The sequence below is a fragment of the Euphorbia lathyris genome, chromosome 8 (assembly GCF_963576675.1).
Source record: "Euphorbia lathyris chromosome 8, ddEupLath1.1, whole genome shotgun sequence".
NCBI classification, from domain to species: Eukaryota; Viridiplantae; Streptophyta; class Magnoliopsida; order Malpighiales; family Euphorbiaceae; genus Euphorbia; species Euphorbia lathyris.
Window position 1 is genome coordinate 12,768,867 of NC_088917.1, and position 17,789 is coordinate 12,786,655.

A 17,789-nucleotide genomic window follows, 5' to 3' on the forward strand; every position below is an offset into this window, starting at 1 on the left:
TTTCACTGAACTTATTCCTTAACTAATCTCTTTTTGGAAATAAAACATATATCTTTGTGTTTACTTTTTAAATTAGTTAAGCCGAAAAGACTAACTTCGCATGGCAAATTTATACGCAAAACATCAAACTAACTTAGTATAAATACGATATATCATTCGTCTTGTATTTCAATGTTTAAATTGAAGTATTCGGGACGATGTAAGCACACATGTTATTGAGTCTTTCATCTCAAGGCATTTCAAAGCACCAAATTTCCTTTCCCAAACCTAAATTATGATATATGAGTATTAAGTTTAATTTACTTGCTTAGTTACGCCCGTGATAAGGGTGGTCTCGACCGTAACTTTATATGCATTTTATTTGTGTTCGCTTAAGAGGTACCGACCATGCCATGGGTGGACGCAATCGTTACTTTAAACTTTAAACACGCTTAATTTTTTCTTATTTAAACGTTCCTTCCATACCTCGATTGTGATAAGGGTGGTCGTAACCGTGGCCAAAAGTACGCTTTACTTATTTATTTCTTCCCTTTCATACCTCGATTGTGATAAGGTTGGTCTCAATCATGGCCAAAAGTCAAGAATACGATTTATTGATTAATTAATATGAATTATAAATTGTAACTTGGGAAAAAGAAAGATATCACATTCATCCTATATTGACTTAAAATTCAACATGTATTATGGCTAAAGTTTCCTTAAAAACTTCAATTGGTGTTAATGTAAGACAAAATCAAAACCGAGCTAAAAATTGTTAGTTCAATTTAATGCCTATAAACCTAATTGAAAATTTAAAATAAGATTTATTGTATCATGAAATTCATGATATGAAATAGAGATTGAAAATAAAGAATTTTTACTTAAATACATTTACTCGAGACAATTTTTACTTAAAATCGTGTCGAAGATTTGTGAAAAATTTGAAAATATTACCCGTATAGAAATATTATTTCTATCGATAATGATAACCTAAAAATAATCATAATCTATGTTTTTAATTTATGATTAAATTATAAATGTATAAAAATGTTAAATTAATAAAATAGTGTTGCAATATATGTTGCATTTGTGAAAATATTTTTTTGTTGCATTTATTCGTATGTCTAAAATGATATATGTATATCTCCTCCCACACTTAAATTGGACCATGTCCTCATTGGTGCAAAAATTGATAAAACACGAAAAAAATGTACGAAAATAAGCATACGAATGAAGAAAGAAAAAGTATGAAATTAAAGTATCCAAATTAAGATATTAAAATTTGTACCAAACATAATATAAAATAGGAGTATTGTAACAAATCAAAATAAATGAGTAAAGAAAAGATTAGATATAACCTGATTACGTGAACGTGAATCCGGTGGAGACGGTGTGGTCACTACGCCTTGACGACGGAAAAATGATAATAACCGGCGTCGGGTTGACGTGTGTTCTCTCCTCAAAGTATGATATTGGAATCCACCATATAAATTCTTAAACTCATCTCTTTGTTGCATTCATTAATATCATCCAACCGTAAATTCATTTGCCGGTGCTGGTCATTTATTTGGTTGAAAATTGATGGCTTATTAACGTGATCATGAACATTATGCTCATTACCAACATGCTCTCGTGCTTGTATTTGGGTATCAACATGCCCTTGTGCATCCGCTTCATCGTCATACGGCGTATCGTCATCCTTACCAAAAATGGGTCTGCTCATTACCATCCTCTTTAATACCATTGCCCTGTGAACTTGTAGTACCAACATCGAACTTGCAAAACTAACCAACATTGGCGTAACCACTAAATGAATGTGTAAAATATGAGGCATAATCCAACATTGGAAAATACTTATGAGAAAATGATTGAAAACGTTTCCATAATACTCGTAGCATCCAAAACAATACCTGTAATCAAAGTACGCATAGTAATATGCTTATGTGTTGAAACTGGAAGCATGGACTATTATTCTTTAGGAGTTTGCTAGAAGTGTACTTTAAATTCGGCTAAACGAGGCAAAATATGTCCAAACCGAATATGCATCTCTTCATCCCCAACTTCATAAATTAACTTAAATCCCTAAATGTAATCCTCTCATTCCTTTGTAGCATGGGAAAGAGTAATCTGCGTTGTCTAGGCATTTTAAGCTACGAATGTTGTTGTTGGGAAAGAATTATAAAAAATTTGGTAAAAGTAAAGGTGATATGGTGTGGATTGTGTAATTTGGGTAAAATGGAAGGTGATGTTAGGTTTGTGTAAGGGATAGGTACATATAGGGGTGAAATATAGGTGTTTAGTTAAAAGAGCAATAGGAATAGGAATTGGCTCAATTGAAATCAAAAATCCGGAACTGGTGGCTCTACAGACCGCGGGTCGCGACCGAGGATACCCATCCGCGGTCGCGGCACGCGGTATTCAGAGAAATTTTCTCTGAATTTTCTTGCGTTGCTCGCTGAAGTTATCGAGAATTTGACATTCTCGGCCGCGGATCAGCCCCTGATCATCCATATTTTGCATTTTAACTCTGTTTTGTGTAATTTCTTGAGAAATTATATCCTGAACTCCTTGAAAATGTAATCTGTACTTAAAAACATAAATGTAAAACATTAAATGATAAGGAAAACCAAAGGTTTGTCCTTATTAATGGAAAAATAAATGATATAATTAATTCAATTAAGATAAGAATATCAAAGGTTTTGAATAAAAATTGATTGAAGCATTTATGTTCATTTAATTATGTAAGTTAAATGGATCTATATTTAGTCATTTACATTTAATTTAGTCATGTACTTATTAATGTCTTATTTAATAGATTCATGAGATATTAAATATAAACTGAGAATTATCGTCATCGATTAATTATCTCTGATAAAATTTAAACAGACATAAAACCAGTACTCAGACGAAATAATAAAAAGAATGGATTTATTATAATTGCATGAACAAATAAAATAAAATATCAAATATGAATTCAATTATAAACAAACAAACCTATTTACATACTGTGTGAAAACAAAAATACTAAACAACACAAAAGCAAATCAAATTAAAGCGTCATCCCGTTGAATTGGGATCCGTATAGCCTGGCAACGATCAATCTTCGCTTGCACGAAGATCTGTCTTTCTTCTGCAGAAAGAAATTGTGGGCCAATCCTAAAAACATGTTTAACCAGACCCTCATTTTCCATGTATTCATAATTCATTAATGGAAAGGGTTCTGCATCGGTCCACGGAACATCGACTGATCCTTTCGCTTCGAGTATAATGCCACAGATTATATTCCCATATCCCGTTGACTTTCTCCCTTTCAACCTAGAAGCGGCAACCAGACCGTCCATCAAAATCTTCGATGAATTCACGGTATTGCCTCGGAAGATGTCGCCTAAGACATACAGGTCTGTGTCTTGGACCATACTACTAGAAGTGCGTCCAAACAAACTGTGACACAAGAATGTATGTAAATAAACCATAGAATTGGATTTGATACACTTATTGTAGGCGAGTCTAGGATTGAAACGCCAAAAACCAGTTAGCATTCGCCAGATGTCTCTGGACGTCATATTTCTGCCAGGACGATGTGTGGATGTATCCCTTAGGGGAAAACCAAACCAGGCATGTAACTCTGGGTAGCCAAATGTGTAAGTTTTGCCGTTGTGGCGAAAACTAAGACGCATCCGACGTTTGTTAACAAAACGTACAGAACAGAGAAATTCCAGAATCCAATTTCTAATTATTGGAAATTTCATATGAGCAAACTTAGTCCACCCTAATATCTCCAAATAGCGATTCATATCGTCACTTATTCCGAGTTCATCATTCAAGAACTCGTCCATATATAACATCCCGACGGGCATTGTATATCGAAATTGATAATAATGGCGTCCCTCATCATGATTATACAGCGGAAAGAAACAACCATAACGTGCTGATAAGTCAGGACGTTTATTGTCTGAAGCAACAATTTTCTTAGGTAGTTTATGTTTAGAAGTCATGGTGTTTGGAAATAGATAAGGAAGCAAAGTTCTCTGAACTTAGTTTCTGGTTAATAAAGATATAAGAAAATCAGAGATTTATGACATAGATGAAAAGAATGTAACAGAACTTTGATCCTCTATAACTTATTTATAAAATCCTAGGATGAAAGTAGGTGTTGTTTTGAAGTGAAAAGGCATAAAATCAGACCTCTTAAAGATGAAGAAACTCAACTTTTCGTTTCTGAAAAGTTGTGTCTGCAGGGGAAAAAAAATACAGGTCTGATTCTGCAGGAATTCACCGTGTCGCGACCGAGGATGCTGAGCCGCGGTCGCGACATGCTGATTTTCTTACGGAAATCAGGCGTCAAAACCTCTTAATTCTAATCCGCTACTGAGAATCCTAATTCTCGGTAAGTTCAGAATTATCCTATCTGTTTCAAAATCATTAAAGTCTGAATTCTCAACTGAGAATTCTAAATTCTCGGTAAGTTCAGAAATTTTTGTTTTCTCTTTCTTTCCCTTGAAATTTTAAAATTCTGAATTCTCAACTGAGAATTCAGATTCTCTGTAAGTTCAGAAATTTATAAGGCAAATAAAGTAAAATTCTCAACTGAGAATTCATATTCTCAGTAAGTTCAGAAATATATTTTTTTTGTTCCTTTTGCTTGGACAAACTTAGAACATGACTTAAATAAATTTTTATTGATTTAAAACTCGACATACGCATATCTAAAAACTAAAAATTATAAATTATAAACAAATGTAAATTAAATTTAAAACAAGTAAAGATAAAAATAAAACAACAAATAAGACTAAAGATAAACAACAAAAGGTTTGAAAACTTACCTGGAGATAATTTCAATTTGGAATCAAAAATTAGAATTGCATCCCAAATCTTTGAAATTATTATTATATATATTTTTTCTTTCTTTTGGGTTTTTTATTTTTTTGGTATTTTCTTTTTTTTAGGCCCCTTTTTTTGTAGCGTTTTCTCAAATTAAGGATCTAATGATTTCGGTTGAATGCCCGAACTTTTGGTTCCGTACGTGAACAAAAACTACGTACATTAACTGAAACTTTCAAAACTATATTAAAAGTATACAATTCCTTCCTGGCGGATAAGGTAATTTCATCCTACTTGTTCATCTGTCTGAGAAGATTTTCCATGGTGATTTCTTAGAGAGATAAATGTAGGTGTTTTAAGGGAATGATAAAAAGAAAATTATTTGGGTTTAGTGTAGGAATTGAATAAATTTCTTAACAAAGAGATATGATGTTTTGGTGAAGGGTTAAGTTTATAGAAAATGGTTAAAGGTTTTAGAAGAGATTATTCGAATTTCCCTTCTATGATATATCTGTTAACTGGATTTCTTTTCTATAGACTTCTTCTGTGAATTTCATTGATGATCAAATCTCCCATCTATTGTTGAAAAAAAAAACTTGGATTTTTTTATCTGCAAACATCTAATTACAAACGTTAAATAACAACGAGGATTTAGTCCTAGTGACCATCCTCAAAAACTAAATAAAAACTATAAAAATAAATAAATAGATATGTAAACCAAAGTTCGAAATAAAACACGAATAATATAATTTTTTGTTAAAAATTTGGCGTTCCCCGGCAACGGCGCCAAAAACTTGTTGAGCGATTTCCGCAAGTGTACGGTTTCGCTTGTAGTAATAAAAAGATATCGATCCCACAGAGAACGCTTTTTAACGAAAACTTATATTAATTCAGTTTAAATACGACTTAAGGTTTATTAAATAGATAAACGTTATTTGAAATTGGATTTGGTTTTGAAATTGCTAGAAATAGAATTAGATTAGAGTATTTAGATGTTAGAAATTATTTCTGATTTAAAAGTGAATTTGTAAGACAAGAACGTTTAGAACTTTTTAGAAAAACAAATAAATGTATTCGTTTGCATTAAGCAAAGAAAACAACTTTAAACTTTGTATAAATTATAACGATGAAATAAATGACGGAACCTCTAATTAATTGGCTTTGAACGTGGCAAAACCCTTAACCGGCATAATGCCCTTAACCAAATTAAAACTCTACCGAGATAATAATTTACTTAAGTGTTCAACAAAGTTTTCTTATAAAGATTTTGAATTAACTACGTTTTAATGAAAACACCAGCAGTCACTTTAGTGGATTGGTTACCATAAGTGCTGCATAAAGATCTATCGAATAGAACAGACTTTATTAGATGAAATATGAATTTGATACAAGTTTACAGAGTGAAATCGCATGGAAACTTTCGAGGGCTTGCAAGTGAACGGTTGATCAATCCTTTCATTGGGTTTCCTTAGAGTTTGTCAGACTCAGGGGCGGATCCTTTTACTAATTCTTCTCGCCGAATCTTTGGAATGGAGAATAATTTCATCTACCACCAAAATGTAAACTAAACTGGAACAATGTCTAAACGCTACTAAACTTGTTATTATTGAGTAAACAATGTGTGTACAGCATATTGCTTTGAACAGAAATAAAATCTAAACTCTGACTCTTTTCTGAGTCAGAGTTTCTGCATAAACTCTGCACTAATCTAACTCTCTCAATATTACATTACATCTTTTCTCTCCATATCAACTCTTTATTTATAGATGTTGAAGGGTTGTGACTGAAGTGATGTGTCCTTTGTGAAGAGACGTATCCGTTGGTTAAGAGTCGTGTCCGTTGTGAAGAATTGTGTCCGTTGGTTAAGAGTCGTGTCCATTGTGAAAGGACGTCTTTATCCACCCGAACGAACACGTTTCTTGGATTTTAACATGTGTTCATTGTACTTTGGCATGATTTCCGCACTTACCGAGAATGGAAATCCTCTACCGAGGATGGGGAGCTGAATTTGTCTTTGAAACGAAAGGAAATGAGGTGGCTGAGGAACGCGTGTCGCGACCGAGGATTATGGATTCGCGGTCGCGGCCCCAAATTCTCTACCGAGAATTTTGGGTTCTCTGTTGAGAATCTGCATTTTTCTCTATTTCTGACTTCGTCTTTGTCCTCGTTTTGGTGTAATTGATCTTTGTTGTTTTTGACTCCTTTTGTAAGGTTTTTCTTCTGTTTTCGAGCTCTTTTCGTTCCTATTTGGATTTTACCAAATATTTAGGTACCTTGCAAGAAAGAAACATATTCGAAAGTAAAAGTACTCTAAATAGATATAAATAACACAAATTCGTAACAATATTGATGTAATTACTAATGATATTTAAGGTATATTTTGGGCTTAACAATCAGCCTAGAACTCAGGCAGAAGGAAGCAACAGTCAGCAAAAGAAGAAAAAGTAGACAACACAATAGTTTCTATACTTAGCTTATTTTCTTCTTTTTATAATAGCTATGCTGACTGACTGTTATTAATGATATATATAATACTTGCATCTTGTGTCATAACTTTTGTTATCTTACAATTAAACTCAATGCTAAGTATTATGATTGCATCTTCTAATACAATTAAACTCAGTTAATGAGTAAAAATACTTGTTAAATGCATGCTGCGTAGATAAAATGTTTGACACTGTCTAAAATGAACACTGAACAACTAATTACTCAGCGCTCTCTAATAATACAAATCTTCCGCTCAAAACTGAGTAAAAATAGAATATGTCCCATAAGCTGACCTATACCTGAGCTGACCTTAGACTTATTCAATTAAACCTTAGAATGTTTAAAGCAAAACTAAGTCAGTAGCTCAGCCCTGACGGGGGAGTTTACTAAGTAAAATAGGTCAACTATCATGGGGGAGCTCAACACTGAGTTCCTTGCTGAATAGTTTTGCCAACATCAAAATGGGGGAGTTTGTTGAAACACCTTTCCACAGGATTTTGATTTCACAAAATTATTTAAGTGCAATTAAATATTCTATAACACACTAAGTTTAAATGCTTTGATTTATTTGAACTAATGTGTTTGTTCAATGTTGAGTTTAAATGTTTATAAGACAAAGGAATCAAAAGGCCCAAGTCCATTGAGGAAGTCAAAGCCCAAAGTCAAACAGACCAAAACCACTCGGCCCGCGTATTCAAAATGCTGCCGTTGAGTAAGGAAACGCAGCTCAGCAAGGAAGGATCCATAAGATCCACGTAGACAACTTCGGAACGAAGCTGCTGAGTTGTCTCGACAAAGAGTACAAGACAGCCGCTGAGCACGAAGCAACTTCCAGACAAAGTATTTCCACTTTAGGTAAAGATCAGAAGACGCAGGAAGCTGTCTAGTTGACATTACCAGAATTGGAGGGACATACTGCCGGACTGACCAAAAGCTGCTCAGCACTGACTGAAGATAGAAGATGCTTGAATCTAATTGACTGAGAGGACTGTGCACAGACTGAGTGACAACGACAGGAAGCCGTTTCCCTCCAACGGTTATTTCGAAATTCGAAATGACTGATGCCTCACAGCTCTCTTTGAATAGAGCCTTCAGATTTCTCATTCCACACAGAACTTTGATCAAGCCGTTACGCTGACCAAAACTCTACAAAAAGTTCTGCAACAAAAGCAAAGCAAATCTTACACTACAATTCATACATTTGTGTAAAAGTCTAGAGTGATTGTTTCAATCATCTAAAGTGTCTTAGCAAATCATTGTATAGGACAAAACACTTACATTTCTAGAGATTAGAAATGAGAGGCTGAGTACTCGGTTATAGTACTCAGTGAGAGATTAGGATTGAGTAGGGGTATAAAAGAAGGAACTCTTGTTATACTCAGTTGCTAATATTGTAAAAGGTTTGAGGCTCTACCTTTAAAGAGCTCAGTAGAGGATTCAAAAATCCCGGACGTATTCTGGGGACAGGAGTAGGCAGAGAGGCCGAACCTGGATAAATCTGCTGAGTGACGTATTTCTTACCTTGAACTCCTTATATATATTGCTTGCTTAAATAACCAAAAACTGACCAAGTTAAGAGGTCAAGCTGAGTTGTGCCCATTAGACATCTGAGCTCAGGAATAGACTTCAAGTGCTATCTCCTGACTCAAGCCAAGAAACTGACCTAGTCCTAGTTGACTAAGCTAGTATCTTGCTGTTTACTCAGCGCTGCTGTTAAAACCTTTTTCTTAAGAAAAATAAGTCTGCCCTATCAAAGAAAAATACTCAAAAAGTTTAAATAGTTCCTAACCCCCCTTTGGAACTATACTTGAGATATTATAAGGGACCAACAAATTGGACACTAGCACATGAGATAGTGAATTCTTTAATGATAATTGGACACTAGCACATGGGATAGTGCATTCTTTAATGATAATTGGACACTAGCACATGGGATAGTTGATTCTGTAATTATAATTGGACACTAACACATGGGTAATAGATTATTTAATGATAATTAGACACTAGCACATGGGATAGTGGATTTTGTAATGATAATTGGACACTAGCACATGGGATCGTGGATTCTGTAATGATAATTGGACACTAGCACATGTGATAGTGGATTCTGTAATGATAATTGGACACTAGCACATGGGATAGTGGATTCTTTAATGATAATTGGACGCTAGCACATGAGATAGTGGATTCTGTGATGATAATTGCCACTAGCACATGGGATAGTGGATCCTGTAATGATAATTGGACACTAGCACATGGAATAGTGGATTCTGTAATGATAATTGGACACTAGCACATGGGATAGTGGATTCTGTAATGATAATTGGACACTAGCACATGGGATAATGGATTCTGTAATGATAAGATAATGGATTCTGTAATGATAATTGGAGCACATGAGATAGTGGATTTTTTAATGATAATTGGACACTAGCACATGGGATAGTGGATTCTGTAATGATAATTGGACACTAGCACATGGGATAATGGATTCTTTAATGATAATTGAACACTAGCACATGAGAGAGTGGATTCTTTAATGATAATTGGACACTAGCACATGGGATAGTGGATTCTTTAATGATAATTGGACATTAGCACATGGGTAACTGTGATAAAAGATGATTGAATATCAATATGATGTTGTCTGTTCCTATGGACAAACATTTCTTTAACCAGAAATGTTTCATCCCGATTTTCCATTTATGTATTGCTTCAAACTTCCAATAAGGGGAGAGTTCCCCAGGACCTCAATGCATATGTGTTGGTTCTTATGCTACTCAGAAGATATTTGAATATCAATATGATGTTGTCTGTTCCTATAGACAAACATTTCTTTAACCGGAAATGTTTCATCCCAATTTTCCATTTATGTATTGTTTCAAACTTCCAATAAGGGGAGAGTTCCTCAGGAGCTCAATGCATATGTGTTGGTTCTTATGCTACATGCATTACATACCAATGGAATTTTCTCTATATGAATGGTGTGACGGTCTATGTGGAGGTACTATTCCTCCAAATGTACAAACATTTATAAAATGGTTTATGCCACTTGATGCATGGAATGAGTATTTCTCTCGACTGTTGTTTGAAAACATGAGGTTTTTTAGAGCAAACTATACACAAAGGAAAAATATTTCAGTAATACTTTTATTAAAATTGACACCGTCTACTGCATTTCATGAGCTTCATGATTCTTATCCAATTTTTTTATGTGCAAATTGGCAATCTCTTCGTGATGCATCTATGTCTCCCCAACGAGTAAGTGCGTAGAAAAACAACTGCATTGAAGGATGGGGACATGCTGAAAGACCATGGTCAAGTCTTCCATCTGATTATATAGACACAATCCATGAAGCTATAGAGATTGTTGAGACCGAGCAGTCTGTTGCGATCGATACGAGATATTAATGAATTTTTAATTATGTGTTTTTTAGTTTAAGTGTTGCTTTGAAATAATGTGTTCTTTAGTTTAAGTGTTTCTTTGAAATAATGTGTTTTTTAGGGATAGTGTTTTTTTTTTATGTCTCTATTTATATTATATGCTAAAAGATAAGTATTAATGTGTTAATTGTTTTTTAACCGAATAATTATTTCAATAAATAACTAAAAGTACATTGCATTAATTGAAAAAAGATAGTACAAACATAATTTCAAAAAAGATAATACAAACATAATTAAAAAAATACAATTAATAATAACGATAGAGTCTCTAAAGCTTCTTTTAAAGAGATTCTGGATAAAACTTCTAGCAAATGTGCTAATTGGAAAGCTAAGACTTTGTTTCTTGCGGGGCGTCTTACTCTTATTAAGTCAGTCAATTGTGCGGTTCCTGACCATATTATGCAAGCCTGTAGATTGCCGGAGCCGGTCCTCAATGATCTGGATAAAATTAATCGCCGTTTTCTGTGGGGGATTTCTGGGGATAGTAAAAAGATTCATCTTGTTCCTTGGAAGGAGGTTTGTAAGCCTAGAGATAGAGGGGGTCTGGGGATTAGACAAGCTAAAGATAATAATAAAGTTTTATTGATCAAGCTTCTTTGGAGAATGTGGCAAAATCTTTCGGCACTTTGGGTTCGCTTACTTTGTGGAAAGTATAGAAAATATAAGATTTTTGGAGGGCCTAAAGATAGAGTTGTTAATTGTTCCTTTCTCTGGAAAGGCCTTAGTTCTATTTTTTCAGAATTTTGTTCTGGGATTGGTTGGGATGTGGGTAATGGTAAGACTATCAGCTTCTGGTATGATAAGTGGATTGGTGACAAGTCTCTGTTAGAGGTTTGTAGCTCTCTTCCTCCTGATAATTTTCGTAACTGGAAGATTGCTGATCTGATGGATTCTGAAGGTGATTGAATTTGGTCTAAATTTGAGGCTTTCTTTAGCTTGGAGACTCTTCTTAGAATTAGAGGAGTGAAGATTAGTAGCATGGAAGAGGATAAAGATAATTATTGTTGGGCTTCTACCAATAATGGTGCTTATACTTGTAAGTCTGCCTTTGAGGCTTTTAGCAACAGTGATGAAGAGCCTCATTCAGATAATTGGAAGTTGTTATGGTCAATGAAAGTGTCCTACAGAGTTAGAAGTTTCTTGTGGCTTGAGGTCAAAAACAGGCTGCTTACTAATTCAGATAGGAAAGGGCGCCATCTGGTGGATTCTGGAGATTGTAGCAGATGTAGAGGGCATGAAGAAACCATTTGTCATGCTCTGAGGGATTGTGAGAAAAGTAAAGCTATTTGGAGGAAAATTCTCCCTAGTCATATGATTGAGATGTTCTTCTCTCATTCCAATCTTGAGTGGTTTGAGGATGGGGTGAGTGGAAAGTTGCTTACTAATCTGGAGCATGGTGAAATCTTCTTTTCTGTTGTCTGTCACCAAATCTGGGATTGGAGAAATAAGGAGATTTTTGAAACTGATTCTTTTAATATCCCTAACTTGGTTGACTTTTTTGCTAAAAAGGTTTATCATGTTATTAATAGTTTTAAGGACGACTCTCTTGATAGATATATTCAAAGAAAGGCTATTCACTTTCTTTGCTGGAGAAGACCTCGAGAAGGTTTGATGAAGCTTAACACGGATGGCTCTTGTCTTGCCAATGGTAATATTGCTGCAGGTGGAGTCTTGAGAGATGATGAGGGTGCTTGGATTTCTGGGTTCTCGCATAATCTTGGCATAGGTTCTTCCTTTTTGGCTGAGTTGTGGGGTATTTATTCTGGTCTCACCCTGGCCAAGAGTTTGGGGGTAGTTAATCTGATTGTTGAATCTGACGATCAGGAAGCTATCAGGTTAATCTCAAATAATTTAGCTATTGGGTCGAATAGCAAGAATCTGATTAAATGGATCAAGAGGCTCTGCCATTCCTTTGTTTCTATCACTTTCTGTCATATCTTTAGGGAGGAAAACAGGGTGGCGGATCGTCTGGCGGCTGCTGTTCATGAAGGAAGTTGGAGAGTCACTACTTATTCTTCTCCTCCGGCCTTTCTTTCCTCGATCCTTCTGGAGGATTTGGTGGGGGTTAGCTTCCCAAGGCTGATCCCGGGTTAAGTTTTTGTTTGTTTGTTTTTATTTTTCTTGTTCCTACAAAAATAAAAAATACAATTAATACTAAAATACAATTCAAACTAACACAAATAAAATCGAAATATAACCGAACCGAACAAACCGAATTAGTTAAAAAATAAAAAAACAACAAATAAAAATTATTATATTTCCTTATTAAATTTATCTCAACAACAAAAAAAAATTGAAATACTTCTAAAATATATGTATATCGGCTTATTATATCAATAATATTAAAAAAATTAAACTTGTAACATATCAAATATATTTATATATATAAAATAATATAGAATATGTGTAATTCGATGCGATTCATTTTTTTTATATTTTTTTGTCAAACTGAATCGAATACCGAAATTCACCTAAAACTATAACCAACATCAAATTGAAGTGTCAAAAAACCAAATCGAAAACCGAATTCAATTAGTTCGATTCAATATGCGGTTTAACCGAACCGATGTACACCTCTAAAAAAAGCCTTCACAAATAGGAAGATAATGAATGAATCAAATAAGAAAACATTAATAGAAGTATGATTGGTCAATGGTGAGATCATAACAAAGGGATTTTGACATGAAACAACCCGCAATGGTTCTCTTTATGTCACTAAGAAGAAATAAATACTATCAATCTCAAAATAAAGCAAACAAAATTCTTTTCAATCTAAAACTTCAACTATCTCGTCAACTTTTACGAATTTTAAATATTTAAATATTTTTACTCAATTAAATTCAATAACTATATAGTATTTTTATTTAATTATATTTAATAACTCTATATTTTTGTTCAGTAACATTCCATAATTCATATTTTTGTTTAACCACATTCAATAACTTCAAACTTTAACTACTCTATAAACTTTCATAATTTTCTAATTATTTATTTATTTCGTATTTTCTTTTTAATACGTGGCAGAGTGTGTCTCACTTTTTCTATATCCAATACATTCTATTAAGAAATAGAGGGTTTTTTTTAATGCAATTAGATAAAAATAACGAATCATTTGCTAGTTTGCAATAGATTAAAAAAGAAATACTGTGCAAAAAATACCCCCAATATTTACACTACAAGAAAAATGATTTTTAATGAGAAAAAGTTAATGAGAATAACAAAATATTCTCGTTAAAATCATAATCTCACTAATTTTAATGAGAATAATTTATATGTTTTAATAATTATAACTAAACACTTTATTCATTTAATTCTTTTTAATTTTATTCTCACTAATACCAGCTTTTTAGTAATTTATTAGATTTCATTCCTCTAATTCTCATTATTTTATATTTTAATAATAAATTTTATCCTCGCTAATCTTTTTTAATAATTTCCCCTAAAATAATCAAAATTGAGCCTACCGCCAACTCTTTTTGCCAAATGTTTCTGCTTCCCCCCAAAACATTTAGGTTACCGCCCAAACACTTTCCCCCAAATATTTGTGCTTCCTCCCAAAAACATTTAGGTTACCGCCTTCATTCCTAAACCCTCATTCCCGCCCCCAATTTCACACATCTCATTTCTCAATCCCAATTTCAGAAAGAAATCTCATTCTTTGAAGTTCAACAAACAATAATACAGGAAAGTCAAGGGGCTGAGATGTTGTTGCTTGCTGTCTAGTTCGCAAGTTCTATGCTACTAAGACAATCGGTGGAGAAGCCTTGAAGAAAATTCATGGCGTGACCCTCAATTTCATGACCCAAATCCCTACACATAAGCGACCTTATGTTCCAATCTCCTGCCACTCTTGAACCCCACTATTGCGACCATAACATCTTCTCCAACCTAAATTTCGAATTGAAGTCTTGTGCGAGGTAAATTTCGAATTGACAACTTTTCTGACCTTGTCTTAAGTTTGTGAAGGTAATTTAATTTTTGCTTTTAGATTATTCTTTTCTGCGACCCCCTTTGAAAGTTATTCTTCACTGTAAAAATTGATAGTTTAAATCCTCATATAGAATGAGGATTGATTATTATTCATGCTAGTACTGGTACTTTCATATTTGATCTGTGTTTTTAGTGGCTGGCTGGTTATTTGTTTAAGCCTGGAAAATACTAACCATTTCATTTTTTTAACTCAAGAAATCTGTATGTAGGTAACTTAATTGTAGTTTTTAGTGCATAATTTGGTCCTCTTAAAATGTTGTGGCTCACTATCTCGATAATAGAATCATGTCCAAGAGCATTTTAATGATTAAATTGAAGAAAATACAAACCCTGGAACTTATAAGAGTAAATTTTGGACTGATTTGAAATTTTCTTGTTGCAATTTTTATCTTCCCTTATTTGTGTTCAATAAATAAATAATCAGATATATGTTGCATGAATTAACAGGGCTGGTACTTCACGGCATACTAGAGGATCCATTCCTCACGCAGAGCAAGCTATCACATTTTAGCGTGTGTGGCTTAGTAGCGACAAGCTTGATTTTATATTTCTAGTTGATCATGATATAGTAATTTTCTTTACTGATTTTATCATTCCATTCCTTGTATTTTATATTTTAGTTCATTGATTTGTTGTTAAGAAATACAATTTCCAATTCCAATTAATTGCATAACCTCATTTTACCTTTTAGTTTCCATATCTCTGTACCATGAGTTCAGTCTGGACATAAACATGATTTTCTAAGATATTCAGGTTGACCTCTTAAGATTGTTATATCTTACAATAAACATTTAACCATATTAATTGATCTCGTCTTTTAGTGGCTGGTTTTTGAATTAAACCTTGTTCAATTAGTGAAGTAATAAGTAATGCTCAACTTAGTAAAGTAATAAGTAATTACACATTGGTTGGTATGGAATATCCTAATAAGAAGCATGTTATGGTTGAGGCTCTGTTTTCTACTTGAGGAATTGTTACTTATTTGGATTTTTGATTTCATATGTAGCAAAATGTAAAGATATAATGTTATTTCATAAGAGCAATTAAAATGCATAAATAAATCACAGAGATGTGTGTAAGATCAACTAATAGATATTTCAGATTTGTCTTTAGAAAAGCAACATAATTCAGTATGAATGAAATCTAAATAAGCAATGTGCATCATTCAAATGAATCTGATCGAGTCTGTTGTAACTTTAATTATGAAAATTGTATCAGATTGATTTCAACATGAGATTTTGATTAGCAACCTCCTTTCTTACATTGATAAACTGGTTGAAGTAGTTTATAAGGTAAGAGAATTTGTAAGCAGTTTCTTCAATTTGTTGATGCTGATTTTGTTTCTGCACTGCAAATATTTCCTCTGGTTTCTCTGAAATTTATCTTCTTAGGAGCTGAAGCAAAATCAGCATGGAAATCAGCATCCAATCTAGAGAAGTACCAGCTTGGTTTCCTTCTCTCTTCTTTGGCTTTCAACCTTACTAACTTGTTTGTCTTCACGCCCATGACTATCGAGGTAAACATCTTGCAATTGTGAGCCTATACCCTGATTCAGAAATTTACTTGTGGTTACACCTACCTTTTGCATGTCCTGGTTGTTGAGAAAATTGGGGAAAGAGGGAGAAAATTAGCTGTTTTTAATTGGGGAAAGAGGGTGAAATAACTACAAGCATGTGTTTCTCAATGCTAACCAAACATTTTATACCCACTGTTTGGACTTTGGAGTAAAATAGCAAAACAGAGTTCCAAAAAAGAGAACCAAACGACCACAATACAATAGGTTGTGAAATTGTTGATTGCAGGGAGCTTTACAAGAATGAAATAAGTGGGCCAATTCCAAAAGAACTTGGTGATTTGGCACATCTTGTTAGCATGGGATTGTATGATAATAAATTTGAAGGAGAAATACCCAGGTCCATGGTCAATTTAAAATCACTATGATTCATGTAAGTTAGTACATTTGGGTATTTATATCTGCTAGTTCCTATTTTAGGAACTCTAATGTTGATCATTGTTCAATTTTAATGTGTATATATGGCTTAAGAAGATCAAGCTTACTAGATCAATTCCAAGGGAGCTCACTACCTTAAACGACCTTATTGAGGAGTGAGCCAGCGCTGCTGGGAATGAGCCGCTCCTAAAAATCACAATTGGTACTTCAACTTATCTTTTTCCCTTTCTCTTCTCTGTTATGATAAAAATATATACAAATACAAATGATGCACTCACTTCTGTCTTTTCAAGATTCTGAAATTGCAGGTAGTCAAACAATTGGTTCAGTTATGATTATTAGAGATATTTATTAAGTATTTACTGTTATAGCATTTACTGTACTTATCTACACAACAGTTAGACAGAATTAGAGTTTCACTGAAACGTGAACTGTACTATGTATTTATACTAGTTTACACATCAATGATAATCACTGAGAATTACATTGTTACAATGATGTCCTATTGATAATTAGTTTGCCTTTTCCCTTTTCAGTTATGATGTCCTGTTGATAGCATGCTTGATGCTCAGATTGATGCAACTTATGCTGCATTGGAAGATGCTGGATTTAATAAGATGGAAGTTATCGTTACTGAAACAGGTTGGGCTTCAAATGGAGATGAAAATGAAGCTGCTGCAACATTTGACAATGCAAGAACGTATAATTATAACCTGCGCAAAAGGCTTGCGAAGAGGAAAGGTACACCTTTTAGGCCGAAATCTGTACTAAAGGTCTACATTTTTGCAATATTTAATGAAGACATGAAGCCTGGGCCAACTTCTGAGAGAAATTTCGGGCTGTTCAAGGCTGATGGAACCATTTCATATGATATCGGGTTTAATGGACTTAAAACTTCATCTGCAGTTTCATCACGAGTTTCTTTGAAGGTATGAAGTTCCTTACACCAATGAAAATGTCATTTTGAATGTTACCTGTTCGGATCGAAATCAGAACCTATATACTTGGAGAAAGCTTCAATTAGTGTTATTGTATAGGCCTTCCAATTTTTATCATGTCTGAAAATGGTGCAAGGAATTAATTTAATGAGAATATTTTTAATTATTATATAAATAAT

At 33.7% G+C, this 17,789-nt stretch overlaps 1 long non-coding RNA gene across 8 annotated transcripts; it reads left to right on the plus strand.

Annotated features, from left to right (window-relative positions):
- Window positions 1-14,218: 14,218 nt before the first annotated feature.
- LOC136204168 (uncharacterized) lies at window positions 14,219-17,789 on the plus strand. Of its 8 annotated transcripts, XR_010675062.1 has the most exons (7): window positions 14,219-14,648; window positions 15,169-15,289; window positions 15,940-16,013; window positions 16,113-16,237; window positions 16,524-16,667; window positions 16,766-16,874; window positions 17,209-17,788. It is a non-coding gene; the product is annotated as an uncharacterized lncRNA (long non-coding RNA). The 8 variants fall into 8 exon arrangements; XR_010675060.1 differs by having other exon boundaries at window positions 16,113-16,667; window positions 16,769-16,874; window positions 17,209-17,789; XR_010675055.1 differs by having other exon boundaries at window positions 16,113-16,667.